Raw genomic sequence first — 18969 nt, 5'->3', positions numbered from 1 at the left:
GGATGGGTTGCCATTTCCTACTCCCGGGGATCTTCCCGACCCAGGGATTGAACCCGCATCTCTTGCGTCTCCTGCACTGGCAGGTAATTCTTTGCCACTGAGCCACCTGGGAAGCAGCCCCTACCTCCCCAGCCGCTTACCTCATTCCATACACAAAAATTATTCAAGAAAAACCTTAAACTTAAATGTGAAAGCTAAAACTATAAAGCTTCTAGAAGAAAACAGGGAAATATTTTCATCACTTGAGTATAGGCAAAAGTTTATTAGGACAGAGAAAGCAATAACCGTAAAAGACAAATTAGACTGATCCAAATTTAAAACTTTTGCTCATCAAAATACATCATTAAGAAAATGAATGGATGAGCCACAGACTGAGTGAAAAGTATTCTCAAAATATGTGTCTGACAGAGGAGGTATCCTGGACATTCAAAGAACTCTTAAAACTCAGTAGTAGGGCTTCCCTGGTGACTCACTAGTGAGAAAAAAAATCCGTCTGCCAATTCAGGAGACATGGGTTTGGCATGCACTGGAGAAGGGAATGGCAAACCACTTCAGTATTCTTGCCTTGAGAACCCCATGAACAGTATGAAAAGGCAAAAAGATAGAACACTGAAAGATGAACTCCCCAGGTCAGTAGGCGCCCAATATGCTACTGGAGATCAGTGAGGAAATAACTCCAGAAAGAATGAAGGGATGGAGCCAAAGCAAAAACAATACCCAGTTGTGGATGGGACTGGTGATAGAAGCAAGGTCCGATGCTGTAAAGAGCAATATTGCATAGGAACTTGGAATGTTAGGTCCATGAATCAAGGCAAATTGGAAGTAGTCAAACAGGAGATGGCAAGAGTGAATGTCGACATTCTAGGAATCAGCAAACTAAGATGGACTGGAATGGGTGGATTTAACTCGGATGACCATTATATCTACTACTGTGGGCAGGAATCCCTTAGAAGAAATGGAGTAGCCATCATGGTCAACAAAAGAGTCCGAAATGCAGTACTTGGATGCAATCTCAAAAATGACAGAATGATCTCTGTTCGTTTCCAAGCAAACCATTCAATATCATGGTAATCCAAGCCTATGCCCCAAACAGTAACACTGAAGAAGCTGAAGTTGAATGGTTCTATGAAGACCTACAAGACCTTTTAGAACTAATACCAAAAAAGATGTCCTTTTCATTACAGGGGACTGAAATGCAATAGTAGGAAGTCAGGAAACACCTGGAGTAACAGGCAAATTTGGCCTTGGAGTACAGAATGAAGCAGGGCAAAGGCTAATAGAGTTTTGCCAAGAGAACGCACTGATCATAGCAAACACCCTCTTCCAACAACACAAGAGAAGACTCTACACATGGACATCACCAGATGGTCAACACTGAAACCAGATTGATTATATTCTTTGCAGCCAAAGATGGAGAAGCTCTATACAGTCAGCAAAGACAAGACTGGGAGCTGACTATGGCTCTGATCATGAGCTCCTTATTGCCAAATCCAGACTTAAATTGAAGAAAGTGGGGAAAACCACTAGACCATTCAGATATGACCTAAATCAAATCCCTTATGATTATACAGTGGAAGTGAGAAATAGATTTAAGGGACTAGATTTGATAGACAAAGTGCCTGATGAACTATGGATGGAGGTTCGTGACATTGTACAGGAGACAGGGATTAAGACCATCCCCATGGAAAAGAAATGCAACAAAGTCTGAGGAGGCCTTACAAATAACTGTGAAAAGAAGAGAAGCAAAGAGCAAAGGAGAAAAGGAAAGATATACCCATCTGAATGCAGAGTTCCAAAGAATAGCAAGGAGAGATAAAAAAAAGCCTTGCTCAGCGATCAGTGCAAAGAAATAGAGAAAAACAACAGAATGGGAAAGACTAGAGATATTTCTTCAAGAAAATTAGAGATACCAAGGGAACATTTCATGCAAAGATGGGCTCGATAAAGGACAGAAATGGTATGGACCTAACAGAAGCAGAAGATATTAAGAAGAGGTGGCAAGAATACACAGAAGAACTGTACAAAAAAGATCTTCATGACCCAGATAATCACGATGGTGTGATCACTCACCTAGAGCCAGACATCCTGGAATGTGAAATCAAGTGGGCCTTAGAAAGCATCACTACGAACAAAGCTAGTGGAGGTGATGGAATTCCAGTTGAGCTATTCCAAATCCTGAAAGGTGGTGCTGTGAAAGTGCTGCACTCAATATGCCAGCAAATTTGGAAAACTCGGCAGTGGCCACAGGACTGGAAAAGGTCAGTTTTCATTCCAATCCCCAAAAAGGCAATCCCCAAGAATGCTCAAACTACCGCACAATTGCACTCATCTCAAACGCTAGTAAAGTAATGCTCAAAATTCTCCAAGCCAGGCCTTCAGCATTACGTGAACCGAGAACTTCCAGGTGTTCGAGCTGGTTTTAGAAAAGGCAGAGGAACCAGGGATCAAATTGCCAGCATTCGCTGGATCATAGAAAAAGCAAGAGAGTTCCCCACTTTTCTGAATGCTTGACTTTCCCTAAATAGGCAGCAGTGGTTAGGAGTTGTTAATCTGTGCACACCATACCTGATGTTCAGGCACAAGACTGGAGTATGAACTGTGCTGAAACAATAAAACCAGGCTAGTAATAACCATCAACAGGCTAGTGCTTAAAAGTCAAAGAAAAGGAGATAATTTTAATTGCCTTGATTATTTTGGCAAGATTTTGTTTTCTTTTGTTACTACCCTCTGATGACTGTAAATTATGTTTTGTTGTGCTTTTGTTTAATTTTGTTCTGATTATAAAAGTGGTACCTTCTCATTGAGAATATTTAGGAAACTCAAAAAGAAATTCCACAACCCAGAGATAACTACTCTTTAAATTGTTTTTCACTCAATATTTTGGAGAGTCTTTTCTTCCTTCTTCCCTTTCTTCCTTCCTTCCTTCCCCTCTCTCTCTAATATGTATATGTTTATATGTACATACAGTATTTAAATGGCATCTGAATTTGGATTTAGGTTGCTTCAGGCTGGTTTTAGAAAAGGCAGAGGAACCAGAGATCAAATTGCCAACATCCGATGGATCATCGAAAAAGGAAGAGAGTTCTAGAAAAACATCTACTTCTTCTTTATTGACTATGCCAAAGCCTTTGAGTGTGGGGATCACAATAAACTGTGGAAAATTCTGAAAGAGATGGGCATACCAGACCACCTGACCTGCCTCTTGAGAAACCTGTATGCAGGTCAGGAAGCAACAGTTAAAACTGGACATGGAACAACAGACTGGTTCCAAATAGGAAAAAGAGTACGTCAAAGCTATATATTGTCACCCTGCTTATTTAACTTATATGCAGAGTATATCATGAGAAACGCTGGGTTGGATGAAGCACAAGCTGGAATCAAGAATCCCGGGAGAAATATCAATAACCTCAGATATGCAGATGACACCACCCTTATGGCAGAAAGTGAAGAGGAACTAAAATGCCTCTTGATGAAAGTGAAGAAGCGTGAAAAAGTTGGCTTAAAGCTCAACATTCAGAAAACTAAAATCATGGTATCTGGTCCCATCACTTCATGGGAAATAGATGGGGAAACAGTGGAAACAGTGTCAGACTTTATTTTTTTGGGCTCCAAAATCACTGCAGATGGTGACTACAGCCATGAAATTAAAAGATGCTTACTCCTTGGAAGGAAAGTTATGACCAACCTGGAGAGCATATGTAAAAGCAGAGATATTACTTTGCCAACAAAGGTCCGTCTAGTCAAGGCTATGGTTCTTCCAGTGGTCATGTATGGATGTGAGAGTTGGACGGTGAAGAAAGCTGAGCACCGAAGAACTGATGCTTTTGAACTGTGGTGTTGGAGAAGACTCTTGAGAGTCCCTTGGACTGCAAGGAGATCGAACCAGTCCATCCTAAAGGAGATCAGTCCTGGGAGTTCATTGGAAGGACTGCTGTTGAAGCTGAAACTCCAATACTTTGGCCACCTCATGCGAAGAGTTGACTCATTGGAAAAGACCCTAACACTGGGAGGGATTGGGGGCAGGAGGAGAAGGGGACGACAGAGGATGAGATGGCTGGATGGCATCACCGACTTGATGGACATGGGTTTGGGTGGGCTCCGGGAGTTGGTGATGGACAGGGAGGCCTGGCGTGCTGCAGTTCATGGGGTCGCAAAGAGTCGGACACGACTGAGCGACCGAACTGAACAGGAGCAATTAAGCCAGTGTGGCACAACTATTGAGCCTATGTTCTAGAGCCTGGGATCTGCAACCGCTGAGCCCACATACCACAACCACTGAAGCCTGAGTGCCCTAGAGCTTTTGCTACACAAGAGAAGCCACCACAACAAGGAGCCTTTGCATTGTAACTGGAGAGTAGCCCCCACTTGCCACAACTAGAGAAAAGCCCACTCAGTGACGAAGGCCCAGCACAGCCAAAAATAAAAAAATAAATATATATTTTTTAAATTCAATTTTTAAAATAGGCAAGGGATTTTAAAAGACATTCCACATGGGAAAATACATGAATGGCCAAAACGTTCATGAAAAAGTACTCTCCAAAATTTAGTCATCTGGGAAATACATGTTAAAATCACAATGAGATACATCCATACTCCCACCAAAATGGCTAAAATTCAAGACTGAGGACACCACATGTTGCAGAAGTTAGTAGAGTAACCAGAGCTCTCGTACATTTTTTTTCCCTCCAGTATGTTTTTGGTGAGAGTTTAAAACAGCACAAGGATGTTGAGGAAATGTGTGACAGATTCTCATAAAATTAAACACATACCTGACCTCATAACCCAGCGAATTTATTCCCATGTATTTAACCAAGAGAAGTGAAAACACGTGACCACACACATACACACAGCTGTAAAAAACATTTATGGAAGCTTTCATTGCAATAGCCAAGAACTGAAAATATTAATACTTCAGGTGTCCAGGAGACTGACTTTAAAAAACTCGTATTTCAAACAATGGATTACTATTTACAGTAAAAAGGGACAACTGCTGATCCATGTAAAAACATAAACAAATCCCCAAAATGTTAAGCAAAGGAAGCCAGATACATAAGAAAACATGCTTTTTCACCCCAATTTTGTTAAGTTCTAGACCAGATAAATCTATGGTGAGAAAACAAAAAATCACAGTAGATTTTTACCTCTGGGGAAATGAGAAAGGGACTGAATGGAAAAGGGACTGAGTGGTGATATTCTGCATTTCCAGAGCAGTTTGGGTTCTATGGGTGCGTGCATTTGTTAAGCTCATCAAAGGGTATATTTAATATCCATACATTTTACCATATATGTTTGAGCTAAAATTTTTTTAAATTTAAAACTCATAAAAAAGCACACGATATGTATGATGAAGTATATGGATGTTTGTACACTTTGACATGCATAAAAAATAAAATGGGTTGATGGATGAATAGATAGGTAGGGAGATGGATAGATATGTGATCAGACAGATATAGAATCTTAGGTATATTGGTAATTATTGCACATTTTTTTTTTCAATTTGGGAGAGGTGGTAGGAATGCTAAACTGAATATGGCAATTTTTGTTTCTTAAGTGGTAAATGTACATGGGGGCTTTCCTGGTGGCTCAGCTGGTAAAGCATCTGCCTGCAATGCAGGAGACGGGGGTTTGATCCCTGGGCTGGGAAGATCCCCTGGAGAAGGGAGCGGCTACCCACTCCAGTATGTGCATGGCTGTTTGTTAGACTTGTCATATTTTTGTTCTCGGAATGTTCCGTAATAACAAATTAACAAACACATAAATTAGAGTTACCAGGTGGTTCTGACACTCACGCCTAGCTGGGAACTGCTGGGCTCTGAGCGCACAGAGGTCTTTGTGTTCAAAGTGCTAAGGAGCCACACAGCACTCACCTGGGGGGAAGAGATGAGCTTCCTATCACTGCTGCAACACCACAGACTCAATGGCTCAAAACAAAACAAATTTATTGGGAATTCCTTGGCGGTCCAGTGGTTAGGATGCCTCTTCTCACTCCTGGGACCTGAGTTTGATCCCTGTTTGGGGACCTAAGATCCTGAAAGCTATGCAGCCAAAAAGAAAGCAACCCCCAAATTCTGCAATAAATATTCTTATTTAAATTACTTTAGTTTCCTCTTGGATTTCTAGGGACAAATTCCCAAATGTGAGATAACTGGGTTGAGGTGTTCATCTACTCCTGTTTTTGTCTGACATTCATCCTTTTCCACTGGGAACATGCCCTCCTCCACTGTATGGTTCTCATGTGCTTTTAAGCAAAAGTCCCCACCTGTCCTGTCCCAGGGGTGGGTGTTTGAGCCAATTTGTTCATGGGAGATTGGTAACAACAAAACACAAATCTCAAGTGGTTTAGCACAGCAAGGGTTTATTTTTTGATGATATAACTCTAATGGTAGAAGGTGAGGAGAAAGTAAAGAACTTTTTTGATGAGGGTGAAAGTAGACAGTGAAAAAGCTGGCTTAAAACTCAACATTCAAAAAAAAAAAAAAAAACACTCAACATTCAAAAAACGAAGATTATGGCATCTGGTCCCATCACTTCATGACAAATAGAAGGGGAAAAGTGAAAGAAGTCATGGATTTTATTCTCTTGGGCTCCAAAATCACTGTGGACAGTGACTGCAGCCATGAAATTAAAAGCTGCTTGTTTCTTGGAAGGAAAGCTATGATAAACCTGGACAGTGTATTAAAAAGCAGAGACATCACTTTGCCAACAAAGGTCTATATCATCAAAGCTATGACTTTTCCAGTAGTCATGTACGGATGTTAGTCACATACAGATGTGAAAGCTGGACCATGAAGAAGGCTGAGCACCAAAGAATTGATACTTTCAAACTGTGGTGCTGGAAAAGATTCTTGAGAGTCCCTTGGACTGCAAGGAGATCAAACGAGTCAATCCTAACGGAAATCAATCCTGAATATTCATTGGAGGGACTGATGCTGAAGCTAAAGCTCCAATACTTTGGCCACCTGATGTGAAGAGCTAACTCATTGGAAGAGACTCTGATGCTCTGGGTAAGATTGAAGTCAAAAGGAGAAGGGGGCAGCTGAGAATGAGATGGTTAGATAGCATTACCAACTCAATGAACATGAATTTGAGCAAACTCTGGAAGACAGTGAAAGAGAACTGTAGTCTTCTCCTGTGTTTGAGAAGAAATGAACCAATCCGGTCACCACGTAGAATTGTTTTTGTCAGTTAGAATACCCCAACGTATATTCAATACCTGAACATATGTTCACTAGAAGGACTGACACTGAAGCTCCAACATTTGGCTACCTGACGCGAAGGGCCGGCTCATTGGCAATGACCCTGATGCTGGGAAAGATTGAGGGCAGGAGTGTTGCAGGGAGGGGGACCCCTTCTAGGGTCCAAAACTGGGCTCTTGTCTAACACTCGGAAATGAATTGTCCGAGGAGACGCATGTGCTGACAAAGCAAGAGATTTTACTGGGAAAGGGCACCCGGTGGAGAGCAGGAGGGCAAGGGAACCCAGGAGAACTGCTCTGCCGCGTGGCTCGCAGTCTCGGGTGTTACGGGGATGGGATTAGTTTCCGGGTGGTCTTTGACCAATCATTCTAATTCAGAGTCTTTCCTGGTGGCGCACGCATCGCTCAGCCAAGATGGATGCTAGCAAGAGGGATTCTGGGAAGTGGATGGACACGCGGTGTCTCTTTTCACCTTTCCCGAACTCTTCCGGTTGGTGGTGGCTTGTTAGTTCCGTATTCCTTATCAGGACCTCCTGTCATAAAACAGCTCATGCAAATGGTTACTGTGGTGCCTGGCCAGGGTGGGCGGTTTCAATCAGTGTGCTTCCCCTACCAGGAGGAGAAGGGGGCGGTAGAGGATGAGATGGTTGGATGGCATCATGGACTCAATGGACATGAGTTTGAGCAAACTCCGGGAGATAGTGAAGGATAGGGAACTCTGGCATGCTGCAGTTCATGGGGTCGCAAAGAGTCCGACACAACTCAGCGACTGAACAACAATACCCGAACATTAGGCTTCTGAGCAATCGGCACGTGACCTAGGCAGACTCATTAGTGTCCTTCTAGGGGATTACTGTGGATAGTGGGAGTCTGGTAGGACTAGAGAAGTGCAGCTCTTGTCGGCATAGCACTGACAAGAGGGAGAGGGAAGGGCTTCTCCAGGAGAGGGAAGGGAGGAAGGCTACCAGAGAACAAAGGCAGTCAGGGACGGTCAAGGAGCTCAGATCCCTAGGGCCCTGCTTTGAGTTTTTGGATCCAGAATCAGCTCCTTTGGATAAATTCCTTTTGTTTGAACCAGTCTGTGTTGGATTTCTGTCACTTGCAACTAAAGAAGTCCTGACTAATAATGCATAGCCCAAGGGATAAGAACTTTTACTAAAAGTGTTTGAAACATTTTTTCTAGATTGCTCTCTAAAATAACCTAGACATCGTGTAGGGCATTTCTATTTTCCCAATTAAAAAAAAAAAATCCTTCTTGTGAGGTGCAGCCAGATCTCAGTTCCCCAACCAGAGGTTGAACCCAGGCCCTGGAAAGCGCCAAGTCCTAACCACTGGATCACCAGAGAAATCCTTGTTTTCCCAATTTTTGTTTTTCATAACTTATATGTACTTCTTTCTTCTCAATTCCTATGTATTTTACTTTTCCTTCTTAGAAAATTATGGCAAGCATTTCTACTATAGCAAGTGCTAAATTAAGTTACATTAATTAAACTATAACTATGTTACGACATTTTGGTTTTACACTTTAAGAAATTTCAACATGTTTGAAAATTCAAAGCTTACTGATAAAAGTGAAGTGAAAAGTATAATCTCTCCTCCTTACCACCTCCCCCTCTCCCAAAAGGCAAACAGCTTTTTGGGCTTTCTTCCAGAAAAAAACAATAATTGTATATGCAAGAATGTGATTAATGTATGTGTGTGTGTGTTTGCAAGCTCTTAATTATATATCTTTTTATAGCGGTTTTTAGGTATAATGATTCTAAGTGAAGATTCCAGGTGTGAGAGGCACTCCTTAAGCCCTTAAGCCATGAACAGATGGGAGAGAATGCATTCATCCCTCCAGAAGAGAGGCAGGGTGCAGGGGGTGGGCCTGGCGGTATCTCCCAGGAGGAGCCCTGCTTGAGAGTTGAGCAGGACATTTTAATGGATTGACACCACTGATTCACAGTTATTTTGCAAGATTTCTGCTCTTTCTTTGCGCCCACTATCCCTGAGTTAGGAAGATTCCCTAGAGGAGAGCATGGGCACCCTCCACCAGTATTCTTGCCTGGGAAATCCCATGGATAAAGGAGCCTGGTAGGGTACTGTCGATGTGGTTACAAAGAGTCGGACACGACTGAAGCGACCAACTGTGCACAGCATGGCTGGTTTTAAGTCTTCCTTAGCATTTGCCATTTTGTCATAAACTTCTTTCTCGATTGTTGCGTAGCCCCTCTTATCACCATTATTTCTTCTCTGATTAAAAATACTTATTGGCAGGACTTCCGTGGTAGTCCAGTGGTTGGGACTCCATGCTCCCAATGCAGGGGACCCCGGTTCAGCCCCTTGTCGGGGAACTAGATCCTTCATGCCACAACTAAGACCCAGCAAGTCAAATAAATACAGAAACTTAAAAACAAAAACTTATTGGCTAAGGGACTTCCCTGCCAATGGAAGGGAAGTTCAGTGGCTAAGACTTGGAGTTCTCATTACAGGGGACTTCGATTCGATTCCTGGCCGGGGAACTAGATCCCACACGCCACAATTAAGAGTTCATAGGCTGCAACTACAGATCCCACCTGCTGCAACTAAGACCCGACCAAATAAATAAATATTTAAAGAAAAACTCATTGGCCTAACACTTGTTCCCAAGTCTCCCGTTTTCTGTGATATTTTTATTTGGAGTTCCTTTTCAGCTTTCCTTCCCCTTTGTGGTGGGCGCCCCTGGAGGCTTGGAATGCAGGCATGCCAGGGCGTGCAGATCTGCCTAGAGTCTCATTGCCCACAGAACGAGTCATCTCCTGGGAAAGAATGACTCCTGGGGGATGACAGCTTCAGGCAGACAAACCTGGCACCTGAATGAGCTTCGGGTGGTAGGGTGTGGAGGTGATGCTTGTCACTTTTACCCGTGTAGTCCCTGACCAAGCATCCCTGGAATGCAGGATCCCTGGCTTGAGCTGTCTCAGTTTTTAGGCTCCATACGGCCAGATGCAATCATGTTCCCTTTCATCATGTCCATGTGACAAAGCGTGTTGGTAAAATACGGAGAGTGGCCTTGCTCCCCACGTCTGTATGCACTTATCATGGAAGACAGCACGCTCTGGCCTGCTGAGTTTGTCAGAGAATATGATGTAGCTTTGGCCTTCTGTTCATTGATGTTGGTGGTATTCATTGTTGTTGTTTAGTTGCTCAGTTGTGTCTGACTTTGCCATCCCATGGACTGTAGCCCTGCCAGGCTCCTTGTCCATGGGATTTCCCAGACAAAAATACTGGAGTGGGTTGCCATTTCCTTCTGCAGAGGATCTTCCTGATCCAGGGATTGAACCTGAGTCTCCAGCACAGCAGGCAGATTCTTTACCGCTGAGTCACTGGAAAGTCCTGGTGATATTCTTGCGTGATGGTTATTTCCACCTATCAAGCTGGCTAAGCTGTGAAGTGAAGTCACTCAGTCGTGTCCAGCTCTTTGCGACCCCATGGACTGCAGCCTACCAGACTCCTCCATCCATGGGATTTTTCAGGCAAGAATACTGGAGTGGGTTGCCATTTCCTTCTCCAGGCTAAGCTATAGTACCTAGCTATTTAGTCAAACACTCATCTAGGTGCTCCTGGAAAAGTATTTTGTAGATGTGATTATTGAGTTTAAGTAAATGAGATTATCCTTGATAATCTGGGTGGGCTGCATTTAATCACTTGAAAGGCCTTTGAGGACAGAAACTTGTCTGTGGATTGTAACAGCAGCTCCTGCTCCTTAGCAGAGCTAAGCTGATTCCTGGCAGTAGATTTCTTTATACACCTTTCCTACTGGTTCTGCCTCTCTGGTAGAAACCTGATAGATATGCTATGGGAGTGGTGGTGCCAAGGGGAGGCTGCGGTTGGGGCATTTTGCGGAGATGGCAGGACCCGTGTGACACTGCCCTACTGTGGGTATCAGACAACATGGCAAGAGGAGACCCCACACCTTCTTCACTGGCAGTGGGTGTCATCGAAAACAGGCTGGAGAAAAGAGCAGACTCCTTGAGGAAGAAGACAGCGCTTACTGGTGAGCATGAGCACGCACACACACAGTCTGGGGACGCCTGGAAAGATCCCCGTGAGACTGAGGCGGCTGGAGGTCCTTCCTCATCAACAGGTGTAAATGTGGAACCCAAACAAATGTTAATCTTCTTGTGACCCCATTTGTAGCTTGAAGATGGGGCGGTGCCAAGAAACACAGTGGTTGAGAGTGCAGGAAGCAGGTGGCACGCTCAAATTAGCACCGTGCGAGGTGGTCTGAGCAACTGATGGTCTACTTGAGGCTGGGCGGGATGTCGGGATACCACGAGGAGCAGCCCAGTACTCCTGGGGCTGGAAAGAGTCCAGCTGTTACTTCCTCTGGGCTGATGGGACCAGATGAAAGACGCCCGGAAGCTGGAAGCAGAGTTGTGTACAGAAAGTTGTCCTGTGAGGAACCTTCCCTGGAGGGACAGCCAGAGCGAGGCAAGCTCTTAGGGAGGGAGCCGAGGAAATAAATGACTCTGATCTTCCTATTTCTGAGTCTTCACTGGCTGTCCAGTGGTTAAGACTCTGAGCTTTCACTGCAGGGGCAAAGGTCAATCCCTGATAAGGGAACTAAGATCCCACATACCTTGCAGTGTGGCTAAAAAAACGGAAAAAAAAAAAGATGATCTTAATCTTTTTCCTCCCCTGGTCTCTTGTCCCGGACTCTCCCAACCAGCAGCCAGGGTCCTAGGATCCCATCTGTTTTGTTCATGTAGGTCAGCCTTGAGGCACAGAGCAGGATGGAGAATGATGAAGAATGATCTGGAAGAGCAGAGAAATGCTGTCTGGCCCACACAGATTACCCTGGAATACTGAACTTGAGGGGATCTTTCCTGCCTTGGGAAAGGTGTTTTTTTTAATGTTACATTTATAGTTTCTCTTTGTTCTGGTTATTCTCAAGCAGGGAAGGCAGGGCTCCCCTGGAGGGTAATGGAAAGGTGTGTGGGGAGTTCTTTTTTCTCTGCTTGTCTCAATGACCTAGGGGTACAGTTGGCATTTTCTGGGTGGAGGCCAGGAACGCTAAGGGCTTTGCTGTACTAAGGAAGAGCCCTGAAGAATGAAGAACTTGTTGAAAGCCCTGGAGAGCAGATGGGGCTCAACCAGGGGAAGGAACCAGAAAGCACAGTGGCTAGAACTGGAGCATCCAGAAGAAAGCTGGTTATGCCTAAGGGTGAGATCCTTGGGTGGCTTATAGCTACACGGGCAGCTGGAGGCGCCGCCATGTGTGAAAGAGACAGGTCGGAGGTCAGGAGCTGGGACTGACACACACTGGCCAATGGGGAGAAGATGGATGGGTTCAACAAGCAAGACATGGGGAGCCTAGAGTCAGGCTAGTAGATGCACCGGGATCGTCTGTGGGCAGGGTGGGCCTGTGGGTTTACACGATAACGCCAAGGTCAAATCTGGAGTAAGGAGGGCACTCTAGGTCCATACGGTGCCCGCATGGAAGGATGCTGTCCTGGGCTCAGATGGGGACGGGCCTCCCTGGCAGCTCAGATGATAAAGAGTCTGCCCTCGACATGGGAGACCTGGGTTTGATCCCTGGATGGGGGAGATTCCCTGGAGAAGGAAATGGCAACCCACTCCAGTATTCTTGCCTGGAGAATTCCGTGGACAAGAGGAGCCTGGCTGGCTACAGTCCAGGGGGTCGAGAAGGGTCAGACACTAACACACACACAGATGTGGACACCGGCTGTTTGTCTTCTTTGCCGTCCCTGTGGGCTTGTCTCCTTCCCGTCAGGTGGGTTCAGGTAAGACGAGCTTTAGAGTCAGGGGCTGGAGAAACCACTGTAGCTAAAAGATCCCGCCCGCTTTATTTCTGTGTCCTTGAGTTGGGGACAGAGCAGCAGCTCTAGAAACGGAGGCAGCGTGAAATGTGCAGGTGGAGGCAGCAGGGGGCGCTACGGGGCCTTCTAGAGGTGGGAAGTTGGCGAAGACAAAGGGTTGGTTTTATATACAGTATACCGAATATAAGATGCATATCAACTTCAGAGATAATATAAGAAAAAAAGAGTGTCTTAGAACCGACAAAATACGCAGTCCTTTCACTTGGTTCTCTCAGTAACCTTAAGAAATGAACAGGGGAAGCCTGGAGTGCTGCAGTCCATGGCGTCACAAAGAGTGGGACACGACTGAGTGACTGAACTGAAATGGATACCTCCATTTTATCAATGGAAAAACTGAGGCTCAGAGAGAGTGGGTAACTCCCCAGGTATAGGGCTTTAGTCCAACAGGATCTTATGTCTCCTAGAACTTTCCCTGGAGCCAGTGACGCTCTGAAATTTCCATTTAGCAGGGATTTGGGCGCAGCAAGTGGGTTGGAAGGAGCCGGGAGCCAGCTTGTCTTGAGAGCTACCTGGGAAAAATTACACTTCTTGCGTGGCTTTTTGGAGGACAGGTGGACATTATGGTGGTTGTTCAGCCGGTCAGTCGTGTCCGACTCTTTGCGAGCCCGTGGACTGCAGCACGCCAGGCTCTGGTGTCCTTCACTGTCTCCCAGTGTTAGCTCAAACTCATGTCCATTGAGTCGATGATGCCATCCAGCCATCTCATCTTCTGTCGCCCCCTTTTCCTCCTGCCCTCAGTCTTTCCCAGCATCAGGGTCTTTCCCAGTGAGATTCTCACTGGAGATTATGGTGAGCGTGCAAATCCCCCAAGCCACTCCCGCCAGCTATCGGTGCTTAGAGCTGTGAGCAGTACTCCCAAGGTTTGTTTTATCTCTAGACACCACCAGCCCTGGATGGGGACTTGCCCCTTACCTGACCCTCTCAGCGGACCCCAGCTTGTCTGACGCCACTGTGCGCCCCAGATTCACTGGAATCAGGTCCCAGATACCGCAGGGCTGTCTCGGAAATGCTGAGGGCCTGTGAGGACTCCACAGAACCCACACAGCCCAGCCAGCGCCTGCTCTCTGCCTGGGGCCGCTCAGAGATCCCGGGCAGGCCCCCCGCCTCCACGAAGACACTCAGTCTGCTCTGAAACCGAGTTTAAAGTGTCGAAGTCATGAGGCCAGGACCCTGGGCCAGGTGCCTGGTCCTTCTCTGCTCAGAAGGAATTAGAGCTCCAGGCTTCTGTTCTTTCATCTTTAAGCTTTTTTTTTTTTTAGTTCCGATGTGAGCCATTTTTAAAGTCTTTCTTGAATTTGTTACAGTACTGCTTCTGTTTTACCTTTTGGTTTTGTGGCCATAAGGCGTGTGGGATCTTAGTTTCCTGACCAGGAATTGAACGCTCACCCCCTGCACTGGAAGGCGAAGTATTAACCACTGGACCTCCAGGGATGTCCCGGGCTTTTGTTCTGGCCTGTGTCATAGAAGCTTCTGCTCGGATATAGAGCATATCTGAGAGAAAATCAAGGCCCAAGGAGTTCTCTCAACACGGATGCCCGTGCTTCTGACAAGGCTGCATGGGGCATCTTTTTCTTGTACAAAGAAAGCGTTTAGCCTCCATAGCTTATTTCCAGCTGAGAATCTAATTTAATCTAATTTCAGAGACTAACACTTACTTTTTAAATATTTAAAAAATTTACTTATTTCTTTGGTTGTGCCCAGTCTTCATTTCAGCATACGGGCGCTTCAGTCTTCATTGTGGCATGTGGTATCTTTAGTTGCAGCATTTGAACTCTTAGTTGAGGCATACAGAATCTAGGGAGTTCAGAGAATGACCCTGGGCCCTCTACATTGAGAACACACAGTTTTAGCCACTGGACCACCTGGGAAGTCCCTCAGAGACTAATATTTAAAGAGACCTAATAAATTGACCACCTAAACCATAAACTCCTGGGTCTTTGCTAAGTCACTTCAGTCGTGTCCGACTCTTTGCCACCCCATGGACTGTAGCCACCAGGCTCCTCTGTCCATGGGATTTCCCCGGCAAGAATACTGGAGTGGGTTGCCATGTCTTCCCCATGGAACATGGGTTCTATGTCTAGAGGATCTTTTCGACCCAGGAATCAAACCGTCGAACACATGCATTTATGGTTAGGTTTCTTTATGGTTTTGGAAGCCAATGTAACATTACAGCAAATCTTGAACAAAGAAAAAACTTCATACTAACCCCATCACCTTAGCACTATTTCCAGAGTTACAGTCACTCCTGTTACTTGTTGAGAATTTACTATGTTTCCTCCCTGAGCCACTTTCAGAAAGGGCTGGTGGGGAGGAGATGAGATTAGCTTTGCAGCTTCTTCCCTCTGTACCCCTCACTCGCCCTCTCTTCGGTCTCATCTCAGATGCCCATTTCTTTGTTGTTGGAGTCAGACAGTCCTGGGCTCAGCCACTCAGCGGAGCGACCATAGGTGAGGCACCCTGCATCTCTGAACCTCCCTGTTTACCCAGCACCATCTCCCTGAGTCTGCCATCTGCACATGAGAGGATGCACACAGAATACAGAGCGACACAACTGCTGGTGGTGGTGCTGAGCAGCCATTCTGCGTCTGGGGTTTGATCTCCATCACTGAGTCCCTCTGCCTGAACCTGACCTGTAGACCCACCCCTGCGAGCAAACTGTGATTGACTTTGGCTCTTGTGAGTCAGCTCCTCTGGGTATGAGGTTCCACACCCAGACTTCCTTGACCTCTATCTCCTCAAGCCCTGTCTCTTGTTTTGACTTACTTACCAGAAGTGGCACTCCTCTTCTGACCGATGGCAACCTCCCCAGGCTCCAAACCTTCCCAGCGCCATCATATCTTTGCACCCCAGTTCCTTCCCTTCTTTGCACTGGACCTCCTGACACAAGCTCCCCTCCATACATGCATGGTGACCTGGTGACACTAATCAGTACCATGCTCCTTATGTGCTCTGCCCACTTGTCATGTGGCCGCACACAGCAAAGTGTCTTCTACATGTATGCTTTGCTATGTTAAGAAAGCAATCTGATGTCACTAAGATAAATAAAAAATAAAACTTTATATGCGAATGGTAATTAACACTACATACAAAGTGCCTGCTGGCAAGTTATCACCTTTGATTATCCTAACAGTCTCCTGAGTTAAATAAGAACAATTTAGGGATTTCCCTGGCAGCTCAGTGGTTGAGACGTCCTGCTTTCAATGCAGGGGACAAGGTTCAATCCTTTGTGAAACTTAAGGTTCCACATGCCTTGCGGCCAAAAGATTAAAAAAAAAAAAAAAGAACAAGTTAGTTAGCTTCTTTTTCTTATTTTTTTTTGGGAGGGTCTTGCTATATGGTTTTGAGAGTCCCTTGGACTGCAAAGAGATCAAACCACTCAATTCTAAAGCAAATAAAATCTGAATGTTCATTGGAAGGACTGATGCTGAAGCTGAAGCTCCAGAACTTTGGCCACCTAATGCAAAGAGCCAACTCATTGGAAAAGACCCTGATGCTGGGAAAGACTGAAGGCAGGAGGAGAAGACGGTGACAGAGGATGAGATGGTCCGATGACATCACTGACTCAAAGAGCATGAGTTTGAGCAGATTCTGGGAGATAGTGAAGGACAGGGAAGCCTGGCGTGCTCCAGTCCACGGGGTCGCAGAGTCGAATAGGACTTAGCAACTGAACTACAACATGGTTTGTGGGGTCTTAGTTCTCTGACCAGGGACTGAACCCGAGCCCTCGGCAGTGAAAGCGCTGAGTCCTAACCATTGGACGGCCAGGGAATTTCCATTATGTAGTTAGCTTATTTTGAAGATGGCAAATTAAGGTGCAGAGAAGTGAACTGCCCAAGTTTGTTGACTTCACAGTCACGGTAAAATGAGTATTATATGACTTCAAATTTAGTACTTTCCCACTATCCTACTCGAATGACTAGCAGCCCCTTCACTTTCCATGTGGTATGTGCAATTTAGAAGAAGAATCCAAATTAATGAATCCAAATGAGTTTTCTTTTCTGGCTGGCCATGGGAAATGAGGAAGAACTTGAAATAGTAAAGTCATGCAGTAGAAAGATGTTATTCCTATGGCTACGTTAAAGGCTGCAGAAGCTAGCTGGCTTCACCCCTTCAATTTAAAAAGGAGGAGGAGAGAGGGGAGAGTGACTGAGGGCATCAAAGAGAGACATAGAGAAGGAGAAAGAATTTTTGTTCTGTGGGCTAGAAGAAAATCTCCCGAACCTGCAATCTTCCTGTTATTGACAAGGCAGCCAGAATTTGGACCTGGTTTTCACAAAGACCAGCTGGGAAACCAGCTCCAGGGTCCAGGTAGGTTGTTGGGCTTAATAAAGTCTGGGTTCTAGAGGGGTAGGGTAGACATCAGATGGAGTCAGCAGAAATCAGGGCGTTGCGAGTGTCACCCCTCCTCCCCAAGACAGCTTGCTGAGGAGCTCTTGTTGGTAAAGTAGTGTTTAACCAACTCTGGTGGAAGGGCTGGCCGCCTTGCCAGTTCATCTGGACCATAAAGAAGACAGAGCACCGAAGAATCGATGCTTTCAAATTGCGGTGCTGAAGAAGGCTCTTCAGAGTCCCTTGGACAGCAAGTAGATCAAACCAGTTAATCTTCAAGGAAATCAACCCTAAATACTCATTGGAAGGGCTGATGCTGAAGCTACAGCTCCAATACTTTGTCCACCTGATGTGAGCATCCTACTCATTGGAAAAGACCCTGATGCTGGGAATGATTGAGGGCAGGAGGAGAAGAGGGCAACAGAGGATGACATTGTTGGATGGCAACACCGATTCAAAGGACATGAACTTGGGCAAACTCCGGGAGATGGTGAGGGACAGGGAAGCCTGGCGTGTTGTAGTCCATGGAGTTGCAGAGAGTCAGACACGACTTGGTACCTGAAGAACAAAAACAAACTCACAGCAGCTCCCAAAGGCAACCTGAGGTTAGAGAAAACCCAGTGGGTCTGGCTTTGGAGAAAAGACCTGGAGCCTTGTGAGGGTCACGATCAGCAGCAAACATCTGTTGAATTACTGGTGTTCAAGACAGGCAGCCAGAGTCAGGTCTGAGTTTTAAGAGAAACTATTCCCTGATAGGTCTGGAGGCCAGAAATGCAAAATCAAGGTGTTGGGAGGCCTGTGCTGAAAAGCTCTAGGAGAGGATCCTTCCGTGCCTCTTTCAGCATCTAGAGGTTGCTGGCAATCCTAGACATTGCTTGGCTTGTAGACCCACCACGCCATACACGCCTCATCTTCGCATGGCCTCCTCTGTGTGTATCTGTGTCTCTTATATGGACACTCGTGATTGAATTTAGGACCCATCCAGTATGACCTCACCTTAACCTCATATACCTACAAAGACTTCTATTCTAAATCATGTTCAGGATACTGGAGGTTAAGGTGTCAACAAGTCTTCTTGGGGACAGAAGTTAGCCCACAACTTGACATAATATCTAAACAATGGCAGGAAATTGACAACCATCCAAAGGAAACATGTTCTCATTTTCTTTTGTTTCCCAGGCTAATGGAATAGTTTTTCTTGTCATGCATTGTACTCCTTCCCTTCGCCTTTATTTCTTTTTTAAAGAGAATAGTGCTTTTCTTAATTATTGGGTTGGCCAAAAAGTTCGTTTGTGTTTTTCCATAGCATCTTGACTATGGCAGGACATAACTGTTCATTGCAGAACACTTAGAAAACAGAAGCACACAAAGATAATCCTTAATTGGGAAAAGAAACTAAAAAAGAATGGATTAAAAAAAAAAGAGTGGATATATCTATACATATAACTGGTTCACTAATACAACACTGTAAATCAACTATACTCCAATAAAAAGTTTAAAATAAAAAAACAAAAGAGAGATAATCATTATTAAGCATTTTTCCATGTATAGTTTTTTTTTGATAAACAGTATCGTGTTACA

Source organism: Muntiacus reevesi, chromosome 18, assembly GCF_963930625.1.
Source record: "Muntiacus reevesi chromosome 18, mMunRee1.1, whole genome shotgun sequence".
NCBI lineage: Eukaryota > Metazoa > Chordata > Mammalia > Artiodactyla > Cervidae > Muntiacus > Muntiacus reevesi.
This window is presented reverse-complemented; position numbering follows the sequence as displayed.